The sequence below is a fragment of the Dendrobium catenatum genome, unplaced genomic scaffold (assembly GCF_001605985.2).
Source record: "Dendrobium catenatum unplaced genomic scaffold, ASM160598v2 fragScaff_scaffold_853, whole genome shotgun sequence".
Taxonomy (NCBI): Eukaryota; Viridiplantae; Streptophyta; class Magnoliopsida; order Asparagales; family Orchidaceae; genus Dendrobium; species Dendrobium catenatum.
Genome location: NW_021319315.1, coordinates 4,521,559 through 4,532,900, shown reverse-complemented (window position 1 = coordinate 4,532,900; position 11,342 = coordinate 4,521,559). Strand labels below are relative to the sequence as shown.

At 31.1% G+C, this 11,342-nt stretch overlaps 1 long non-coding RNA gene across 1 annotated transcript; it reads right to left on the bottom strand.

Annotated features, from left to right (window-relative positions):
- Positions 1 to 871: 871 nt before the first annotated feature.
- Positions 872 to 10,346, bottom strand: LOC114580207. The gene is made up of 3 exons (XR_003701535.1): positions 9,988 to 10,346; positions 977 to 1,072; positions 872 to 902 (listed from the first exon to the last, which is right to left on the bottom strand). It is a non-coding gene; the product is annotated as an uncharacterized LOC114580207 (long non-coding RNA).
- Between the last annotated feature and the right edge of the window lie 996 nt (positions 10,347 to 11,342).

Genomic DNA, 11,342 nt, shown 5'->3' with positions numbered 1-11,342 from the left:
ACCTCCCGAGGCTATATATTATTCATAATGACTTGTTTAACTTCAAAATTGGAAATTTTAGAAATCAAATTTTCTCAAAAAAAAAAAAATTAATTCCAATTTGTTTTGTATATTTCCAATGCAAAGAAAAGCTCTTCTTTTTCAACCAACAACAATCAAGTGTCCTAAGGCTACGTGCATGGAAGGGGATGGATTTTCAAATGCTTGAGTTAACCTTTAACCCATGCATTTAAAAACTCACCTACTCAACACTTCCCCACATTATTAACAATGAAATGTTATGGTAAGATGGACAGTTACCATAGCATCTAAAATCAAATCCGAATGTAAGCTAAATTGACTAATTGGTAAATATGCAAATTGAAGTAAAGGGTTACATGCAAATAACATAAACTTGCATTTGAATTGGTTAACTCAACTCACATATAACTAACCTTTGGTTTAAATCTTTAATGAAGGAATTGAAAGAACGGAAAAACAATTTAAACTATTTTTAAAAAAAAATAATGAATTCAAAAAGGTTTACACTCACAAATATTCAATAGCTATTAAAAAGTGCTTAGATAAATATGGGAAAATCATTGGAGATCAAAAATACTAATTAAAATAATTATTCCAAAATTTCAAAACATTTAGATTTATATTTCATAAAATATTAATTAAAAACAAAAAATTGAATGTTTTAAATTACTTAAAATTCATGAAGCAATTTTAATTGATTTTAATTTTAAAAAAGAGAGTAAAATTTTGAAGAAAATGAGTACTCATTTACAAAATATGGATAGAAATGAATTTTATATAATTTTTGAAAGTATTTGTTAATTAAAAGGGGTTTTAAATTATTTAAATTAATAAAATCTATTAAAACGGCTGCAGCAGGTCACGCAACGCATTTCCGTTCTCTGATCCAAACAACACGATAGTGAGCAATCATTTACAATATTATAAATTATTGGATAATAGCGTGGTGGCTTACTTATCTGAGTCAACAATGTGCCATGCCATTTCATCCCCTGCAGTATGAGTTTACATCCCAAATTGAGCCGAATGATAATCTTTATAATAGAGCAAACTGTATGGTTGGAATAAGACATGGAAAAAAATATATAACTTGTTTATCACCCAATCGATGATGTGGGTGTGCGAAAATATGTTACTTGCGGGGTTTAGAATGTAAAAGTTACGATCGTACTATCCCATAAGATAAAATAATTGTAGACCTTTATAATCTATGCAAGTAGGAAAATGAAAGAGCAAATGAGATTAAATATATGATTAACCATGAACGATAGTGGCGTTCACCTATATACCTCTTATGGAAAAATAATATATATGACATAAACGTTATGAGATTTCCCCCGTCTAACAAATTATCTCGACTAGAGTTTATTTGATGTGGGTGTCGATTTTTCACGGGCGCAAGCCCCTATGGCTAATTAAATTTTAGGCCTCAACCAAATAAAATTCTTTATTAAGGATGTTATATTATTGGGTTTAGTGCATAATAAAATATCTAGGCTCTCCTAATCCAAAGGAAGAAATATTTAATCAGTCTATTTAGTCATACACGAATCATACAAGTACTTGGCCATTCCAAAGAGAAATTAGAAGAAGAGTCATTTCCTACCAATAATGCATGAGAGAAAGATGAGTGGCACCTTCAGTGTTATGCAAATGGGTGGGATTTGGAACTTCTAAAGAATAAAGAGATTACTCACTAATAAGACATACTTCAATATAGCTAGCCTTTTGATCCTAATTTTATAAAGGACGTATTGTACACCAAGTACTAACGTCCATGACCAAACTAATACAAAATATCACGGGGGGACTTATAACTTAAAACCCACTATGAATCTAAGTAGCCCTAATCTTAATTTACCACCCTGCTCGGAAAGGGGTATCAGCTAAACTCCACCTAGCATATTAAATATATGAAACTTAGTCTTATGCAAATTCAAGAGTGGTGTGAGTCAAAGAAAGGAAATAGATATCAAATCCGATCATGAATGGTACAATGCTATACAAAGTGAATTATCCATCTATGTTATAAACGAAAAACTATATATTTTGACTCAAGGCGCAAGTGTATGGCCAATCAAAACTAGCAAATAATCACTATGAAGTGAATAAGGCTGGAAATAATATTCATCATTTTAAAAAAAGGTCCACAAGGGATCATGCATTAATTTTTCAAAAGTTGATTGATTTTAAATTATATATTTATTTTATATTGCTTAAGAAAATTTAATATTTTTTTAAGAAAAACTTAACATCCTAAAGAGACTAATGAGAACTCCGTCTGAGCCACCCTCAACCAAAGCAAAGTAAGAAACATATGAAAAACATGTAGTTTTAATTTGCAATCAAAGTAAACAAGCAAATCATCACAATAAATAATAATAATGGCCATGAATGCAGCTGGGTTCTATAATACACCCCAATAAAATTAAAATAGGATAGATGTGCCCTATCATATATATAATTGAGCCTAAATCTATACATAAATGAATTTGTGGGTTCTTGATAGGTTTCCACCTACTTGGCCTCATGCCTTCTAAGATTCCCACACACCTAAAAAGCTTTCCTAACTAAAATTACATTTAAAAATGAGAATTACATAAATCTTTTATAAAAAATAATGTTAGCACAATTATAATAAATAATCACAAATTAATCATCTAGAACCTAATCCTTAAAGCCATATTCCTAAGGGCTTAGCATACCTTGCAGTACCTATTAGAAAGTGTATTAATAATAATTATTTTAGCATTTTATAATTTCTTTTTGGGAACATGATACCTGCAAAAGATATTTCTATAAAAGTCTAACCACTTAAGGGCAAGTGCCCACTCATCAATCCATAAAAAAAGAAAGCAATCGTAAAACAATCAAAACAAAAATAATCACCACATCATCACATATGCAAAATGAAAAAAAAAAGAAAAAATTATAAAATTTTATCCTAACTACACCCTACTCTATGATGCATATAAAAGAATGTCTTATTCAATACCTAAGTGTGTACAAATATTAGTGTACCTAACTACCCTAAATTAGATGAGTGGTTCAAGTTACAAGATCAGGATCTTGTTGTATAATTTATTAATCCTCAAATTCATATTTTAGTGATTAATGCTTATTATTAAATTAATTAGTGATTAATTTTAGGATTATAATTTCAATTATTGAGTTTTGAAGAGCACAAAGATATGAGCCCTAATATATGCTAAGGTTATAAAGAATTTGATTAAAAAATAAATAATAAGAAAACAAAAATAAAAAAAAATAAAAAAAGGGCAAGTGTCCCATAGGTTGAAAAAGTTATAAGGTGGCAAGGGTCGATTAATCCTTCATTGATAATCTAAGACTCAAGATAAGGCTAGTAGGTGACATCTTAAGTTAATTTATCTTCTACAATAAAGAAAAATCTAAGCTTCCCTAAGGTAGATTTATTTTAGAGATTGACGTGAGAATAGAAAAAAATCACTACCTATAGATATGTATAGGTTCTATCTAACTTAAAGTTTAATATTTGGGTGGTTAAGAATTTGGTTTAGACTCCTAAGGATGGTTTTAAATTTTTAAAGAGAGATAATTTATGTAAGTCTTTATATTATTTCCCCTTAACTTATGAGGTACGTGGTGTTATCATGGTGGACTCGAGGAACCAGACCTCCTTAGGACACTTAGCCACGTAGCTCAATGTATCCAACCTATATACCTTTCATGTGTTAAGAAAATAGTGTGAAAATATGAACATAAACTTGATGCAAGTTATGACACTAAGGTATAACTTGAAATTCATTTGCTCCTTCTACTAATTCATTTGTTTGCTTAAAGTTAAGGAAATTTTAGTTTAAGTTTTAATATATTAGTGTTTTATTAAATATTAGAGAATTTGTGAGAAAAAATTTATAGTTTTGATTTATTTTCACCTTAATTAATATAAATTATTGTTCAAGATTGAGTTCAGAGTTTGTTAAGATGTATTTTATGATTTCATTTGATTGATTAAGATTTTTAAAGTTATAGGTTGGTTAAAGGGTTTTAATGATTTTTATGAATTCTTATGTGTTTAATTAGGAGTTTATGATCTTTATAGATTTTACTATATTTTACTATCAATTGATTATGTAGAATATTTATGTATTTGCTACATCTTATTAATCATTTTAATTATTAAAGTTTCAAATTTAATGTGCATTCTTATTCTTTAAATTAAATATTACATGGGGTGCAAGATTTAGTTTGTTGGTGGTTTATTACGAGCTAATTAGATTATGCGATGATTACCCTTATTAAATTAGAGCCATGAGACTTATTTCACCCTCTTTGGGGCTAACTTAACAGCCTCATAAACTCAGGTTACCATATAACTATCTTATCATTATTAAATCAGTTTTTTGTTTGCTACTTAGTGAATTTCAGTGTATGACTTTGATTAAAATTAGTTTATTACAAGTTTTAAGGTAAGTCAAAAGTTCATTAGTCATGTATTTTATTAATTGGTTTCACGACTTTTAAAAATTCATTATGTTATTTGGAGCAAATGAACATTATAACATAGGTTTTACATTATGCTCAAATAGTAACTAAACACACTAATTGTTAAGAGACATTATAATCATGAAACCAACAAAAGAAACTACCTAATATTCAAGAGCTCAACTTATATAATTTTTCATATTCTTGATTATATTAATGGAACACTTACGTTGCCAGGTCCCAAGTCCAGGATAAGAAAAGTGTGGGGTTACATTAGGTAGTCGACAGCCAACGTAAAACTTGTCGAATAATCATGACATGAATCCTTTAAAAAATTATGTTAATTCTAGGGCGTCCCTGGAAGCGACGCGCTGTATGGCCTGAATATAGTGACAAGTGTGCAAGGGTCGCTGCACCGACGCCGGGTGCAGTATTAAATAGGCAAGGGTTCCCATATTAAGGACAGATGTGGGCAAAGAACTAGTCCATGAAACTAAAATTAGGATAGGAACTTGGAATATAGGCTCCCTTATAGGAAAATTATTAGAATTAATATATATTATGATCCATAGGAAGATAAATATTCTATGCATTCAGGAAATTAAATGGGTTGGAGAGAAAGCTAAGGAGATTAATAGTTTAGGATATAAATTATGATATTCTGGTAGGTGTCATACTAAAAATGGTGTATATGTGATTATAGATAAGAGTTTGAAGGATAATGTTATAAAAATTAACACAATTGAAGATAAAATTATAGCTTTAAAGATTGTTGTTGATGCTAAGATTGTTAATATTATAAGTGTTTATGCTCCTCAAGTAGGTTTGGATCTGAGTTCAAATTAAAATTTTAGAATGACTTAAAAGAATTAATACAGAATATACCTCTTGAAGAAAAAGTTTTTATTGAAGGAGATTTAAATGGATATGTTGGTAGAGAGGTAAATGATTTTAAAAGCATCCATGATGGCCATGAGTTTGGAATGATAAATGAATGTGGTAAGACTATATTAGATTTTTCTTTAGCTTATAATTTCTTAAAAGCTAATACCTTATTTAAGAAAAGAGATGAACACCTTATCACTTATAAAAATAGATATAGTAAAACGTAGATTGATTATTTTCTTATAAGAAAATTAGATCGTTTAGATTGCAAAGATTGTAAAGTTATTCTGAGTGAAAATTTATGTACCCAACATTGATTATTAATTTTGAACTTTAAGATAAATGGGAAAAAATAAAAAATAAAGTAAAACAATTTTCTAGAATTAGATGGGGGCATTTAAAGAATATTAATAAAAATATTTTTGAGAGTAAGATTTTATATCTTAAGATTATGTCCATGCATGAGGATGCCAATATTATGTGGGAAAATGCGGCTTGCGATATTAAGAATATTGCAAAAGATGTGCTTGAAGTTTCAAAGGAAAAAGCTCATAATAGTAAAAATAGTTGGTGGTGGAATCCAAATGTGCAAGAAAAGATAAAAAATAAGAAGTTTTGTTATAAAAATTAGTTTAGATGTAAAAATTTTGATAATTGGGAAAGTTATAAAGAGGCTTGTAAGGAATCTAAGAATGTTATTTGCGATGCAAGGGTTTTAACTTTTAATGATTTATATAATATATTAGATACTAAGGAGTGAGAAAGATATATGTATAAGTTAGCCAAACAAAGAGATAAGAGTAGTAAGGATTTAGTTCAAATGAAATGTATTAAGGATAAAGATCAAAAACTATTTTTCTTAGAAGATGATATTCAACAAAGGTGGATGAGACATTTTGTTAAACTTTTTAATGGAGAATGTGAAAATATGATTAACTTTAGTGACTTTATCACCCTAAATGAAAATAAAGATTTTTGTTTTTATCGGCGTATAAGTAAAACCGAAGTTAGCGAGGCTTTAAAGAAAATGAAGTGTGGAAAAATTGTTGGACCTGATGATATTCCAATAGAGATGTGAAAATGCTTAGGAGATGAAGGAATTTCTTGGCTTATAAGTTTTTAGAATGAGCATAATATCAGTATACTACTTTTTTAATACTATTTTGAAGACTAAAAAGATACCACATTAGTGGAGAATGAGTGTGTTAATTCCTATTTTTAAGAATAAAGGTGATGCACAGGAGTGTGCGAATTATAGAGGAATTAGGTTAATGTGTCATACTTTAAAACTATGGGAGCGAGTTATAGAGCATAGGTTGAGGCGTGATACTAATGTTTCTCAAAATCAATTTGGATTCATGACGGGTAAGTCTACTATGGAAATCATACATTTATTGAGAAGTTTGATGGAGAAATAAAGAGAGAATAAGGAGAATCTACATATGATATTTATTGATTTAGAGAAAGCATATGATAAAGTTCCAATAGAAGTGCTGTGGAGAGTTCTTGAAAAGAAAGAAGTTAATAATGCTTATATTCAAATCATTAAAGATATATATGCTGGAGTTATTACTAGCGTATTGTGCGATAGAAAAGTCCCCCTCAAACTTAAGAAAAAATTCTATAAGATGGTGGTGAGACCTGCAATGCTTTATGGTGCCGAATGTTGGCCATTAAAAGAGAAGCATAATACTAAGTTAAGTGTTGCAGAGATGAGGATGCTGAGGTGGATGAGTGGCTTGACCCTTAGAGATAGGATACGAAATGAGCATATACGTGAAAAGTTTGGAGTAGCTCCAGTGGAAGATAAGATTAGAGAGAGTCACCTTAGATGGTTTGGTCACATTAAATGGAGGCCTTTCGATGACTCGGTTAGGAAAGTTGAGGTATTAGATTTGGCTTATGTTAAGAAAGGTAGAGGTTGACCTAAAAAGACTTGGTTATAAAATATTAGAAATGATCTTTCTTTTTAAGATTTAGATGAGAATTTTACTTTTAACTAAACACAATGGTGAAAAATGATTCATGTAGCCGACCCCACGTAGTGGGACAAAGACTTGATGTTGTTGTTGATGTTGTTATTGTTGATTATATTAATGGACAACATCATTTAAGCCTAAAAAATTATTTAAAAATTAATTTTTAGAGTTATTTAAATGTTTTAAAATTCCAAAGAAAATCAACCTAGCGATACCCACATTGTGTGGAAAAAAAAAGTGATTCAAATGGCACAAGTATGTGGGCCTACACATAGGCTTAATGTGATGATAAAGGTTTCTAGGGCTCATAGAAGGGGGAAAGCCTTGACCCACAATCTCAAGGCTTTGTTAGTGTGCTAACCTAAGGCTAATGCCCAATACATCCTACCATATGCATTTGGGTGGGAAAATAAAATGACAGTCCAGTGTGTGCTAATGTGTTTTCCATTAGGCATACAATGAGATGTCTTTATAGAGTTGTAGAGTTATACTTAACCATGGCGTGCCTCGCAAAAGATCCCAAATGAACGACTCATCAACTCACCTATACAGGACACAAGTACCTCACAAGAGAGAGTAGAAAAAAGAAAGTAAAAAATTATAGTAGGCACTATTCAAAAAGAGTTAGGAAGAAAAGAAATCCCAAATTGCTATTATCCTCTTCATCTCACTTATTCGTTTATCCCAACTCAAATTCTATGTTCAATATAATTCAAAGAGAGAACAACCAAGACAAATTCCACATACATAGTGAGTGGTAAACGATATATCTAATAAATGATAAAGACAATTTACAAAGAATGATGTTATCAAAGAAATATCTATAAGTATAACATTTGTTTTGCCACGTACAAGTTTTAATATTAAGCAAAATATCACTATATATGTATGAGAAAGAGAGCTAAATCATTATTAATGACCAAGCTATTCATGGAATATGTAGAGATCAAATATTACATTTCAAATTCAAATCCTTTTTTTCACTTTGGCATGACATGTGCGGAGAAAGGAAACAAAAGTAAGATATATTCATACCAAACTTTTATATGCTTCTAAAATTCAAAACATTTATATTAACTAGAACAAAACCACATATAGCCAATTTTTTATCAATTCATGATACTTGAAATACAAACAAACTACAAGTATGACACTTCATTAACATTGATATAAACATGATAGAGAGAATACAACTATTCGACTACAATAAGTATGAGAGTTATAAATTTCATATGGTGTTTGTAATTATTGAACTTGACAAATGAAGTTTCATTACAAAATCTACATATACATGTGTGTGATAGCTTTCAATTTCTTATAGAATTATTTACATATGCATAAACTCCTCGTCATAAACAAAAATCTACTTAAAAATAAAATCTCATTTCTTGCATACGGGTGATAAATATACATACATCAATCATAACAAAGAATTTCACTTTTTACTAAAATCCTCTATTTCAAAGCTCACATAACCTCTATGTAATGTTATGTATAACCAAGTCTATGAGTGCAAAACACATGAAAGCATATTGATATGAGTAAAGAGGATTAACATAGGTGATGGGTATACATAAAGCACACGAGAGCTTGTTAATGTAGAATTTATACTAATGCATAAAATACATAAAGGCTTATTAGCATAGATGAAACTCAAACTTGATGTATATGATAAAAGGAAGCAACAAAAGGAGAAGAAAACGTAACTATCCCTTCCAAAACTTAAAGTCACCTCTACACAACTATCAATCTTTCGTATGTAATATATGAATAATGATATTTGAAGGAAATAGTGTGAGCATATGTGTGTCCATCCAAGCCATGAACTCATGACAACATAGCTTATAGCATGCTGTTCAAAAAATTCAATGTAACTAATGAAGTGTAACAAGGATTTTCATGGGCCTACTCACACCGGATATTCATCTCATTAAAATCCCAAACATTCATATACATTGAAGTATGAACACGAGAGTTTCTTGAACTCATTAATGAAATAACATTGAACGACCACTTTACATATATAACCTTCTATTGTAAAAATCATTTTAATAAAAACCTTGTAGATACACGCATAAACTTTCCCAATCAATCATGGAATATAAGGTGATGAAGCTACATGAATACCTTTGCATAAAGCTCCGATTTATATAATCGTCAAGCCATAAATGAACATAGGAATCAAACCATAACACGTCTTACACCCAAGCTTGAGAATGGCTTAAATAATAATTATCACTAAACAACGATAGCAAGAGCGCACTAAACACAATTTATCATCACCAAAAATCAATTCTCTTCTCAAAACTGAGTTACAAGAAACATTTCATCACTTGATAATGAATAAATACAATCATAAGATGTCCAGCAAAAAAAAAAATTAAAAAAGGAAAGAATTAGAGCAATCATTTAATGAATAAGTGATTGGGAATACTCATGTTACGTCTCTTAAGTAGAAAAATCAGAACTAACTCTGTTTTTTATTATTATTATTATTATTATTTTTATTTTTTATTTTTTTTTTTTTTTTTTTTTTTTTTTTGTTTTTCTTTTGAGATTTCACAAGGAATCTATATGTTACTATTTTCTCATTATTCGGATTATCATGAAGAAAAGGGAAGAAGAAGAAGGTTACCTTGCAAAGGGATGGAGGCTAGTAGCTAAGGCGGGGGACTGGACTTCTTACAACCAGGTAAGACAAGCAGAGGGGTTGACGTCAGCTAGGGCTCACGAACTAGAGGGCGACAGACCCGGGCAGTGTGAACAAAGGCCGAATGGGGGCTTCGGCTTCTGGTGTCACACGAAGGAGAGAATGCGAGGGGGGAAGAATCGAGAGAGAGATAGAGCTTTGGTTGGGGATTTTTCATGCATGAGAGAGATAGGTCCAGGGTTCAGGAAATCAAAATCAGACTGGAGAAAGGGCCTGCCGCGCATATATGCCTTAGGAATGAAAGCCTTCTCAATTGCCCTTCAAAGTCTTACTCTGCCTTGATTTCCCTATTCATCACGTGACTGAGAAACCCTGAATCAACAATGTTGAGGTTTCAAACTATTCCAAACCGTCAGATCTGATTGTTTTATGGAATCAGATTCAAATTCATCAATAAGCAAATTAGAGTTTAATTGGAATTAATTTGGGCTGGTTTGGGTCAGATTTGAGCCCAAATCGAACTTAATTTGACTTGAATCGAGTTAATTCAAGTTCAATGCGTATCTGCTACATTAATTTTAAGAAATTATACCTTAATTGAAACCGACTTGCCTCAAATTAGACTTGACAAGGCTCGATCAAAATAACCGAACATGCTTGAGGGAGAATTGCAATCAAAACGAGGTCAACAAATGATTCAGAAAATGTACGCGTACATGTTTATGTTATTAAAATCTGGGAATGAAAAATGAGTTCGTTCTTTCAATCCACACGGTCAATTTCAACAAAAATTTAAACAGATCTTACACATGCAAAGAGCATGCGTGGGGGAGTGTTTTCTTGGTTTAAAATGGGCTTTTCACAAAACTATCCGTGTATCTTTCTCTAGAAGGAATCAACAGTTGAAATTTCCTTGATAGTGCAATATTGGGCCTTGAAGGAATGGATGGTTGATTCATAGGAGAGCTCATTGCCGATGACATGCAACTACATGGTTTTGTAGTAGAAGTGTGGGGGGATAGAGTTCAAAAGAAAAGAGCTTTCATTCTAGGAGGGCTTGGGGGCTGAGATAGAGTTGGATGGATAAAATGAGGATTTTTTATTGAATTAAGCTCTAGGGTTTAGAATGAATGGCCCTGATGCATCAGAGTCCATCATCATATGCTTTATAATTGTATCAGGCCATTTGGGTGGTAGGAGGAAGACTGGGTTGAGCCATTATGCCATTGGTGACTTCTGGAGAAGGGGGGCCACTTTTGCCATCTTGGGTTAAACCAACCCTTGGAGTTGGTTAAGGAGGGTTTGGGAGAGCTTTAGACTTCATTTGGAAGGATTAAATC